Here is an 11901-nt window from a genome sequence, read left to right on the forward strand (position 1 = left end):
TGACAGATTCTCTTTATGCTGCAAAGATCAGCTAAGGATAGTTATGAGCACTGGTAAAGCTGATTTGCAAAGCACCAGCAATAATTCAGTAATCATGTAAAATCAAACTCCTCAGCCCTGTTAGCAAATCAGCTGCTTTGCATGTCCACTGTGAGGCATTCTGGGAAATGGAGAGAGTCCTAGAACTAGCCTCTTTACACATCAGCCCAACCTAACTAGCTTAGTTTGCTAGTTATACAGAGAAAAAAAGTTCCCTGGGCTGTGAACTACCTGCCCTCCCTTTTGCAGTGGAATCTTTCGAAGGTTAAGTAATAGTAAATAATCAACTAAGATTTCTCAGATTGGCTGCGTTTACCTTTCTCTGAAAAAATTTTTCCCCCGTGAGGACGAAGCAGCTTTGGAATGAGAGCAGTCTTTCCTTTTCAGCCTCCCTGCTTCAGCCATTTGGAGAACAAGATCAAGCCTGGCCTGACTGGCAGGGCTGCCTGGGGCAGGCAGCTAGACTTGCCATGTGGAGAGGGGAGGTAAGTTAGAATTTAACAGAAGAGGGGCGGGGTGGGAGGGGAGGAGGAGAAAACTCCCATTCCATTTTGTAAGTTTCTGCACAGGTCCATCAGCAAGACCGGCAAGCAGTGCCTTCCTCCATCACAGGGGTAAAGAAAGTCAGGAGTCTTTCTTTAATGATAATATTAAAAAGAAACAAGCAACACAAGTAATACACAAATGGAGAGAGAATAATGTAGAAAATTTGGCCTTGATGTCTGGTGACAGGTCGTGATGTTATGATGGTTAGCTCAGACGCGATGACAGATAAGTCCATGTGTATGCATCTATATTACAGATGCAAATAAAAATTGGACTGATGTGAGCTGGGAAAAAAAATATCCAAAGTGAATCTATATTATCTACACAATGTTAAAGGAGAGGACCTTATTTCTTTTGGCCAAGGTACATTGGTTTATATTTTGTCCAGGGTCCACTGATTATGTTTATATTGACTATCCATTCAGCAAACATGTATTGAGCACCTACTATGTGCCAGGCACTGTGCTAGGTGCTGGAAATGCACCTAGTGTTATAGTGCTGACAGCATAAAGGATAAAAATGCCTTTGAACTTCACAAGTAGTTTAGAATTTTACATCGCCCCATCCATCCCTGCTCTCAACAGAGCACAACCAGAGCCAGCCACTTGCCTTGTACTGTGATCTCTGCAGACCATAACAATTGCTGTTCAAAACAAAAGTGTGTATAAAACATTGGTAATGTTTTGTTAAAAAGCCTTATTATAAGCCCTGTAGTGAAAACTAGAAGACCTTTTAATATTAGAAATCTTTTCTCTGCTGCTAATTAATAGCAACTCTGGACAAATTCTTTAATTTCTCTGGGACTAAGTTTAAACATTTATAAAATGAGGTGGTAGTTTGATTTAGTGACTCTGATCTTGGGATAAGCAGTAAGAGGAGGTTAAGAGGTAGACAGCCACTTACTAGCCACTCATCTACTGTAGGAGCTCAGGGTAGTTACATAAACTTCTTAAAGTCTGTTTCCTTATCTGAGAAATGGGGATAATATGATATTTGTTGTGAGGATGAAATGGATCAATGGGTAATGCACCTGGTTCAACACAGAGCATAGTAAAAATCCCCCCAGTGAATACAGTTATTCTTAGTTTACTCTAAAATTATTTGAGTCTTAGGTATGTATGTATCCCTGCCTCTGTCTCTATGTATCTATCATCTATGATCACTGTTCTCTTATTAAGTTGTTAATTGAGGGATCTCAACATATTGGGGCACAAACAGGTAATGGATTCTTTTTTTTCAAATCAGTACTTTCTATGGTGCTATGTGTAATCCCCTTTAACATTCCTCAACAACATCTAGGGCATATTGTAGAAATTTGCAGTTTTTAAAAGCTAAGTCCATGCAGTTTGAAACTTAATCTGGTTCACAGCTCTCCTCTCTCCACCTTCTCCCAGGTTCTGGCTTCTCCTGTGCGGGGGTAGGGGGCAGCGGTTCTCTGTGGTTCTCTCACCACTGTGGGTGCTGTGTCTCAGATTAACACTGCTGGCATGTTGGTACCCCTGTGTGGTAGGCGCCAAAGGCTGGTGGCACATGTTGTGTCTTTGGAGGTCGCTGTGATGCTCCTGACCACATAGTTCAGTGACCTGGAAAACCTGGGCCAGGGTAGACTTCCTCTACCTCCTTGGCTCCTGCCCTGGCTGCTACCCTCCGGCCTGTTACCTATGGCTCTACCTCTCTAGCATCCAGCGGATGTCTCTATGCTTATGTGTAATTTCATTGATATTTGAACTGTGTTCCAAGAATGCAATTTTTGCCTTTTAGATGCTCAGAGCTCCCATAGATGTCTACTACCGGTTGAGATACAGTTATAATTAAATAATGGCATGAGGGGCTACATCATCATCTCGCTTTAATCCCAGCAATTTATTTGTCTTTTCATTAGTTCAGATTCAATCTCCTTTATTCAAAACAAGTAACCACTTTGTGTATATACACTAGTCTCTTTGTGTATATATAGTAATCTCTTTGTGTATACTTAATATGTTGGTATATATAATTTTATGTAATACACTTATTATATTAGGTGATATACTTCTGTCAGAGAAGGAACTCTTTCCCTTAACAAGTTTTAATTGAAAATGCTCTTATCGACTACACATACAGTAACATATTTATTATGTTACTACATATAATGTGTTTTAATATTTCTATATATGTTATATTTAAATATGTATTTATATACCAATAAGGTCACTTTCATTCAAATTTGTTAAAGGAAAGCGTTCCTGCTCTGACAGAGTTAAGAATCCAGCTGTTCATCTCATTGTATCTATATTTTAAATTTATGTCCCAAAACAATGATGTATCCATTTCTTTCAGAGAGTATTAATACATCCATAAATTTTCTGGTGCTTTAAAAAAGTTTCAAGAAAAATTATGACATAACTTACATAAGACATATGAATTTTAAGTGTTCATTTTAATGAATTTTACACACAGGGTGGGGGCAAAAGTAGGTTTACATTTGCTCATATGGAAAATAATACAATAATTAATAAATAATACAAGAATGAACTCTGTGTTTTACATAATCACAACAGGATGAGCTATTGGTTCGCCACTTCTGTTCCATCTCACTTGGAACCTTCTCAGGAGACTTATGAATTGTGTCTCAAAAATGCCTGCCTGAGCCTGGCCCATATGGCTCAGTGAATTGACCCATGAATTAAGAGGTCACCAGTTTGATTCCCGGTCCAGGCACGTGCCTGAATTGCGGGCTCAATCCCCAGTAGGGAGTGCACAGCAGGCAGCTGATAGATGTTTCTCTGTCATTGATGTTTCTATCTCTTTATCCTTCTCCATTCCTCTCACTCTAGAATCAATAAAAACATATTTTTAAAAAGCCTGTCTGAAAGATGAAAGAGGGAACTATGTATCATTAGCTTCGGTCATCAAGGTGGTCCCATAGCACTACTTCTGGGTTATAATGTGTTAGCGCCAAAGAGTTTTCCCTAGGTGCACTGCACCTTGCATAAGAGAAGACCTGGGGCAGAATGCAAGAGGTGAAGGGGGCCCCAATAAGTACTATCAGATTACACCCATGGGAACCTGGACAAAGACCACATGGAACTTGATGCCATAGCAGTGGCTGCAGGGGGAGATGGGGTTGAGAGAACGTGAAGTGGTGCGTGACCCATACCCAATACACATACCAAGAATGTTTTGGTAGGTAGACCCAGGCTGGGAAACAGTTTTCCAGTAACATGCCTCTTCTTGTAGCAGAGATTTCCACCCGAACTCAGGCCGATTCTGCTGCTGGAGTTCATGTCCAGGCATGTTTGCCAAACTAATGGAGTCTATTTATGTGCATCAATATGCATGAGTTCTTTGCTCTTTTCCTGAAGGAAGGGAAAGGGAGTTTTAAGTAAAGGAGCCTTAAAAGAGATGTGGGAGAAATGGAGGGAACCATATGGTAGCTATCCCATCACAAGGTTTAAACTCTATGGAAAAGGGGCATCAGGCAGAAAGGGCAGGATCTCATTTAGGAGGGATTCAGTACCTTGATACCAACCAGTACAAACTCTTTAAAGGCCCTGGATCCAAAGTGTAATAAAGAAGTAAGAGAGTTGGGCTTTCTTTCCACTCCTGCATAGTTCCATTGGGTAGATCCAATGTTTATAATGCAATAAACATATATGTTGTTCCATGTGACCTGGTTATCCTGCACATATAGAGACAGAAAGTTTTTTAAAATTTATCTTTATTGTTGAAAGTATTACAGATGTCCCCCCTTTATCACCATCACCCCCTTTATCCCACTTGTCAATCCCTGCCCCAGGCTTTCACTACACTAGTGTCTGTGTCCATGGGTTATGCATACATACATATAAGTTCTTTAGTTAATCTCATCCCACCCTCTCCCCCGTCTTCCCTCTGAGATTTGTTAGTCTGTTCCATGCTTAGAGACAGAAAGTTTTTATTAGGGATGTTAGTAGCTGTCATAATTGGAGATTGGCCAGTGTGAGGTGGGACTCAGCATCTGAACCAGCCTCCAGAGATAGCACAGGGGATCCAGGGCAATACAAAGAAGGCTTGGCAAGTGAGCAGAGTTTAGTTTCCAGCTGCAGATAGCTCTACTACTCAGTGAAAGAGTAGTGGCCTAGTCATGGGAACTTGGTAAGGGGGTTATACCTGGAGAAAATAAAGTAATATTTCAAGCCCAGAAGAAATAGCATACAAAGTAGAAATCCAAGATGCAGTTCAGGAAGGTAGGAGGAAGAGCCAAGTAGAATCCAAATGGATGTAATTATAAAACAACTAGGGATAAATCCAGTTACTGGAAATAGTCTTGAGAGACTGGCCTAAGATTCCATTTAGTTCTTCTTCCTGAAATATGTCTGAAAGACCAGAGGGATATGACGAGGCTGTCTATTTAGCTAAACAGGCAAGTGGGCAGCAGAGACAGTGAGTCAAGTGGGTCTTCATTGTTGAATGATCTATAAGCTGCAGGTGTCTGAATCCACTAACAAGGAAGCAGGCTGCAAATAATTAAAGCCTGTTTGCAATAGCCCTTATAAGAGACGACTGGTGTTGTTTTCACCTGTTCGAACCCCTTCTCCACTTCTTCTGCCAACAGAACTGGATTTTAATGAGGACACCTGACTTTCCAGAGAAGTGAGCATGTGACCTAAGCAGAGTCAATCAGAGTGTTTCCTTTCTTGGCTTGGGGATAGGCAGGAAACCAAGAAAGACCAACCAGATTCTTCATTGAGATTTGCTACTTAGGTGCTTAGGAAATGAGGAGAGCCCTCGCTTAGCCTTGAGATCATAAGCTGTAAAGATGATGGAGTGTGGAGTTGCTTTCTGGCACCTTTCCTGGATGAATAGGGAAAGCCATCTGCAGTAAGAGACAATGAGTACAAATTAAGAGAAAATCAGAACTGAATAGAGATGAGAGGTATTAGAAAGAGACAGGGTGCTAAGGACATCACTTGGGCTCTGAATCCAGCCATGACTGAAGCAAAAGCCATCCTTGCTCTACCATGAGCCAGTAAGTTCTCTTTTTTTAAATATATTTTTTATTGATTAAAATATTACATATGTGTCCTTATCCCCACCTTACCCCCCCCCCCCCCCCGCTCATGCCCTCACCCCCCCGTTGTCCATGTCCATTGGTTAGGCCTATATGCTTACATATAAGTCCTTTGGTTGATCTTTCCCCCTTACCCCCACCCTCCCCTACCTTCCCTCCAAGGCCTAACAGCCCAATCAATGCCTCTCCATCTCTGGATCAGTCCTTGTTCATCAGTTTATGTAGTTCATTATATTCCACAAATGAGTGAGATCATGTGGTATTTACCCTTCTCTGACTGGCTTATTTCACTTAGCATAATGCTCTCCAGTTCCATCCATGCTGTGGCAAATGGTAAGAGTTCCTTTTTCTTCTTCCTCTTCTTAAAGAATACCTTTCAGCATTTCATATAATGCTGGTTTGGTGGTGATGAACTCCTTTAGCTTTTTCTTGTCTGTGAAGCTCTTTATCTGACCTTCAATTCTGAATGATAGCTTTGCTGGATAAAGTAATCTTGGTTGTAGGTTCTTGCAATTCATCACTTTGAATATTTCTTGCCACTCCCTTCTGGCCTGCATAGTTTCTGTTGAGAAATCAGCTGACAGTCGTATGGGTACTCCCTTGTAGGTAACTGACTTTTTTTCTCTTGCTGCTTTTAAGATTCTCTCTTTGTCTTTTGCTCTTGGCATTTTAATTATGATGTGTCTTGGTGTGGTCCTCTTTGGATTCCTTTTGTTTGGGGTTCTCTGCACTTCCTGGACTTGGAAATCTATTTCTTTCACTAGGTAGGGGAAGTTTTCTGTCATTATTTCTTCAAATAGGTTTTCAATATCTTGCTGTCTCTCATCTTCTGGCACCCCTATAATTCTGATGTTGGTATGCTTGAAGTTGTCCCAGAGGCTCCTTACACTATCTTAATATTTTTGGATTCTTTTTTCTTTTTGCTTTTTCAGTTGGGTATTTTTTGTTTCTTCGTATTTCAAATCTTTGACTTGATTCTTGGGATCCTCTTGTCTGCTGTTGGATCTTTGTATATTATTCTTTATTTCAGTCAGTGTATGCTTAATTTCTAGTTGGTCTTTTTTCATATCCTCCAGGGTCTCACTAAATTTATTGGCGGTTTCCAGAAAATTCTTGAAAAACCTTATAAACGTGGTTTTGAACTCTATATCCAGTCGTTTGCTTTCCTCCATTTCTGTCATTTGTGACCTGTTTCTTTGTCTCCGCATTTTGTCTGCTTCCCTGTGTTGGTAGAGTGGTTTTGTGTGCTAGGTGTCCTATAGGGCCCAGTGGCTCAGCCTCCCCAGTTACCTGAGGTGGACACTCTTGGTGCACCCCCTTGTGGGCTTTGTGCAAAGTCTTGTTGTAGTTAAGCCTTGATTGTTGTAGGTATCACTGGGAGGAATTGACCTCCAGGCCAATTGGCAGTGAGAATCAGCTGTGTCTGCAGTGGGAGAACTTCTGTGCTGAAGACACCCTTCTGGGGCAAGACTTGCTTCAGTGGGGCTTTGGTGCTCGCTGAGTCTGCCCCCTGAGTGTGTCCCTTATGGATCTGAGGAGTTGTAATCTGGATGGTCCCACTCTGACCGCTGGGTACACTGTCTCTTGGATCTTTGGAGGTGCTATTTTAGCCTCTGCCTAAGGTTGCCCAGCAGGAGCTACGAAGAGATCTGCAGATTCCCCGTCCTTTTTTTGCAGGGGGTTTGGAGGTGCCCAGATGAGGCCCAGCTGTGAAGCAATGCAAGCTGCTGTGGGGCCTTGGGCCTTCTCTTGGAAGTTCTGGGTCTGTCTGGCCCAGCTGCAATTTGTTAGGTAATTTTCAGGTTGCAAAGGGCCAGGGCATTCATATGCAAAAGCCTCTGCCGCAGCCTGGGTGGGGCGGGGTCTCAAGGAATCAACAGGGTGGAGCAAGTAGCTATGGCTGATCCTCAGCCCTGCCCTAAGGGGCCCCACGTCTCAGTGCCCTGGTAATTGCTGCAAGCACCTCTGAGGGAAAGCCGCCCTCAAGTTCCAAGATCTGCCTGCTGCCAGACAGTCCATTTTCTCCCGGTATGAGTCCTGGCTCCCCAGAGACTTCCCGGAACCGGAGTTCAGAGCAGTCGGGAGCTTGTGACTCCCTCCTGATTCAAAAAGACAGCCTCGTCCTCAGGTGCCAGCTCCTTTCCGTGCGCACTCATGCGCGCTCGAGCCTCCATACCTCTGCACTTTACTTCCGAAGCTCCTCTGAGTCTCAGTGTGCTTTTCTCTTTCCTTCTAGTTGTAGAATTTCCACGCAGCCAGCCTTCCTGTAGTTCTGGATGATGTCCGTTTTGTCTTTTTGTTGTATTTTTGAAGTTGTTGTGGGAGGCAGCAATTTCCAGTGTTTACCTATGCCACCATCTTGGTTTCCTCCAAGTTCTCTTTACTCAAGCCAATTTCATTGGTGTTTTATCACTCACCACATAAGGAAATCAGATCAATACATTTGTTTATTCACTGTTTCACAGCAGTACATGTCTGTTGTCTCCATCCATAGAGAGCCTGAAATATAAAGTTAGGACTGAAAATACTTGCTCAAGTCTGGCCTCCATTGTGCTTCATGAGGACACATGACCACTTGGGAAAGCATATAGTCAATGCTTCCCATCTGGCAAAATTTCAGCGATATCAGAACCATGTCATTGTCTGGCACTGCTTTTGGCATATGTTTATTCTTTGGAGCTCACTTTTCCCTCTTTGCTCATGGTCTTCCCTGACTGTGGATGGAAATCTGAGCCCTTTCTTTTTGCCAACGAGTTTCAAACCTAGAACTCAAACCCTGCTTTTTCTCCTAAAACTAGATACATGCTTTTAATTTATATTTGTGAGTTCAATGATCAGCTCACACTCAACAAGTCTAAAACAAAACTCAGCAGTCTCCTGATACTGATGGCATCCCCAATGTGCCAGTCGTCTGCCCTTAATAGTCCTGAAATTATTTGGCCTGCCTTTCTTCCCCTACCTCCATGTGCACTGAGTCATGGGGAAAATCCCTTTCCTTCATGATGTCTGTATGCACCAGGAGCTGTGTGAGATGCTGCTGGTAGAACCAAAATCAAGATATGGTCCCTGACTTGATGAGTTTGCTTTTTATAGGTGGAGCCATCAAGTGCAGAGAAAGGACAATGGGAGCCTGACAGAAGGAAGCGTTCATGTCTCTTATTGGGGATCAGGGAAGTCATGGAAGAATTTCCACAGTCTATGAAGGGAGAAGATCATTGTGAAAAACTGATTGAAGTGTTCTTGAAATGATGACTTTGGTTTGCTGGTCCATTGGGGTAAAGCCTTGGGAAAAGCAGTGGGAACCTATACTGAGGTCAACACTGTGCATGGTGTATACCAGTGATGGTGAACCTTTTGAGCTTGGCGTGTCAGCATTTTGAAAAACCTTAACTTAACTCTGGTGCTGTGTCACATATAGAAATTTTTTGGTATTTGAGACCATAGTAAAACAAAGACTTATATTTTTGATATTTATTTTATATATTTAAATGCCATTTAACAAAGAAAAATCAACCAAAAAAATGAGTTCGCGTGTCACTTCTGACATACGTGTCATAGGTTCACCATCACTGGAAAAGCCAGTCACAGCCCCATTTGGTCTTGTTTTCTCATATTATGGAGCTATACAACAGAAACACCAGCTTTCCCAGCTTCCCTTGCATGACCAAGTTTGGCCAAAAAGGGTAAAGAAGATGTAACCTGGTGGGTGTCATGGGAAAGCATTTATAAAGTGGACATGCTGGCATGCTTACCTTGGGCTTCCTCTTCTCCCCCTTCTTCCTACTTAGGTTGAACACACATGATTGCTTATGTATAGCAGCCATTCTGGACCATGAAACCACCAAGAATGAGGATATATTTGTGGGATAGAAGAGGATAAAGATAGAAAGAGCCTGACATCATCTGGCTACTGTGAAGTTCTGGACATCTTTTCCCCACATGCCTTGGACATGAAAAAAGAATCCATGTTTGAGTAAAAATCACTGTTCATCAGATTTTCTACTGCTTGCAGCTAAATAAAATGTTAACTGATAAAGCCACATGTTAGAAACACTGAATGCCATTCTAGAGAAATTGAAATCTATATATATATAAAACCCAAGTGACGAGAACAACCGGAACTACCGGTCGCTATGATGCGCACTGTGGCTGGCCAATGGGCTGGGTGGGAGCGGGGCTGGCAGTCCAACCTCCCACAGCCCCTATCCCCTGGCTGGCCGGCTCCCATTGCCTCCAATCAGGGCAGGCCGGCCAACCCCACCTGTGCACAAATTCATGCACCGGGTCTCTAGTTTATTCTATAAGCACAGAAGATAAAGAAAGCTCTTTACATAGAGGTTAGGGAGATGCCAGAAAACCCTCTCCATTTGCTGTTCACTATCCATGCCCTTCCAAGCTCAGGTCAGTCTTTCTCTATTGATGGCAGCTTCTGTCTCTTCTCTTGGCCACTTTATCCTCCTTCACTGTTGGGCAATGATCAAGTATAGCTTAGTGACATGGATTGTTACTAATTCTTTATAGATTTATGTTATGCATCCCAATCTAATCTAATAAAAGAGAAACATGGTAATTAGCCGTACAGCCGCTACCCTTCCCATTGGCTAATCAGGGCGATATGCAAATTAACTGCCAGCCAAGATGGCTGCCATGCACTGAAGCAAACAGGGAGGCTTTCTTGCTCCAGTGACTGCGGACTCCAACATTCCCCACCTGACTTGCCGGCCTCTCAGCTGCAACTCTAAGCAACTATGTTGCAAATATAGAAGCTAAACAAAACCCCAGAAACCTGCTTTAGTCAGCCAGGCTTCAGCCAGCCGGACCGCAACATTGTATCAAATACAGAAGGTAAACAAAGGCCAGAAACCTGCTTTCAGCAGCCGAGGCCTCAGAGCTAAAGCTGGCCCAGAATAAAAAAAGAAAAAAAGAAAAAAAGGAGCGGTTGGGAGCTTCAGTCACCCGCCAGCCTGAAAACGGCCCTCAGCCCCTCACCCAGACTGGCCAGGCACCCCAGTGGGGACCCCCACCCTGATCCAGGACACCCTTCAGGGCAAACCAGCCAGCCCCCACCCATGCACCAGGCCTCTATTCTATATAGTAAAAGGGTAATATGCCTCCCGGCACTGGGATCAGTGTGACAGGAGGCAGCGCCCAAACCCCCTGATTGCCCTGAGGCTCTGTGTGTGACAGGGGGCAGGGCCACAACCTCCCTATCTGCCCTGCTCTGTTCATGACAGGGGAAGGCACCCCAACCCCCTGATCAGCCCTGCTCTGTGCCTGATAGGGGGGAGCTCCCCAACCCCCTGATCACCCTGCAGCTCTGTGTGTGACAGGGTGCAGCACCCCAACCCCCTGATCAGCCCTGCTTTGTGGGTGATAGAGGGCGGTGCCCCAACCTCCCGCCTCCCCACGGGCCCTGCTCTGTGTGTGACGGGGTAGAGCCATAACCTCCCCATCGGCCCTGCCCTGAGTGTGACAGTGGCGGTGCCCCAACCCCCTGATTGGCCCTGTTCTGTGGGTGATAGAGGGCAGCGCCCCAACCCCCTGATCCGCCCTGCTCTGTGTGTGACAGTGGGAGGTGTCCCAACTCCCCGATTGGCCCTACTCTGTGAGTGACAGGGGGGAGCTCCTCAACTCCCTGATGGGCCCTACTCTGTGAGTGACAGGGGGGAGCTCCTCAACTCCCTGATGGGCCCTGCTCTGTGTGTGACAGGGGGGAGCTCCTCAACCCCCCTGATGGGCCCTGCTCTGTGCATGACAAGGGGCAGCGCCCCAACCCCCTGATCCGCCCTGCTCTATGTGTGACGGGGAGGTGCCCCAACCCCCCAATCGGCTGTACCCTGAGCGTGACTAGGGGTGGCATCACAACCTCCTGATCCGCCCTGCTCTGTGCATGACAGGAGGCAGTGCCCCAACTCCCCAATCAGCCCTGCTCTGAGCCTGACCAGGGGCTGCACCTAGGGATTGGGTGTGCCCTCTGCCACCCGGGAGCAGGGCTAAGCCATCAGGTCATTATCTCCTGAGGGGTCCCAGACTGTGAGAGGGCACAGGCCGGGCTGGGGGACCCCCCTCCCCCCGCCCCCCGAGTGCACAAATTTTTGTGCACCGGGCCTCTAGTCCTGTGTAATAAAAGGCTAATATGCAAATCAACTGAACGGTGGAATGTCTGGTCGCTATGATGTGCACTGACCACTAGGGGGCAGATGCTAAACACAGGAGCTGCTCCCTTGGTCAGTGCACTCCCACAGGGGAAGCACTGCTCAGCCAGAAGCCCTGAGCTGGGCTCA

At 44.9% G+C, this 11901-nt stretch overlaps 1 long non-coding RNA gene across 1 annotated transcript; it reads left to right on the top strand.

The window, feature by feature from the left end:
• The first annotated feature begins 225 nt into the window (after positions 1-225).
• LOC139005293 (uncharacterized) lies at positions 226-10341 on the top strand. The gene is made up of 3 exons (XR_011470657.1): positions 226-524; positions 8711-8892; positions 9406-10341. It is a non-coding gene; the product is annotated as an uncharacterized lncRNA (long non-coding RNA).
• The last annotated feature ends 1560 nt before the right edge of the window (positions 10342-11901 follow it).

Source organism: Myotis yumanensis, unplaced genomic scaffold (assembly GCF_028538775.1).
Source record: "Myotis yumanensis isolate MYYU_CA2020_CCGP unplaced genomic scaffold, mMyoYum1.0.hap1 SCAF_3, whole genome shotgun sequence".
NCBI classification, from domain to species: Eukaryota; Metazoa; Chordata; class Mammalia; order Chiroptera; family Vespertilionidae; genus Myotis; species Myotis yumanensis.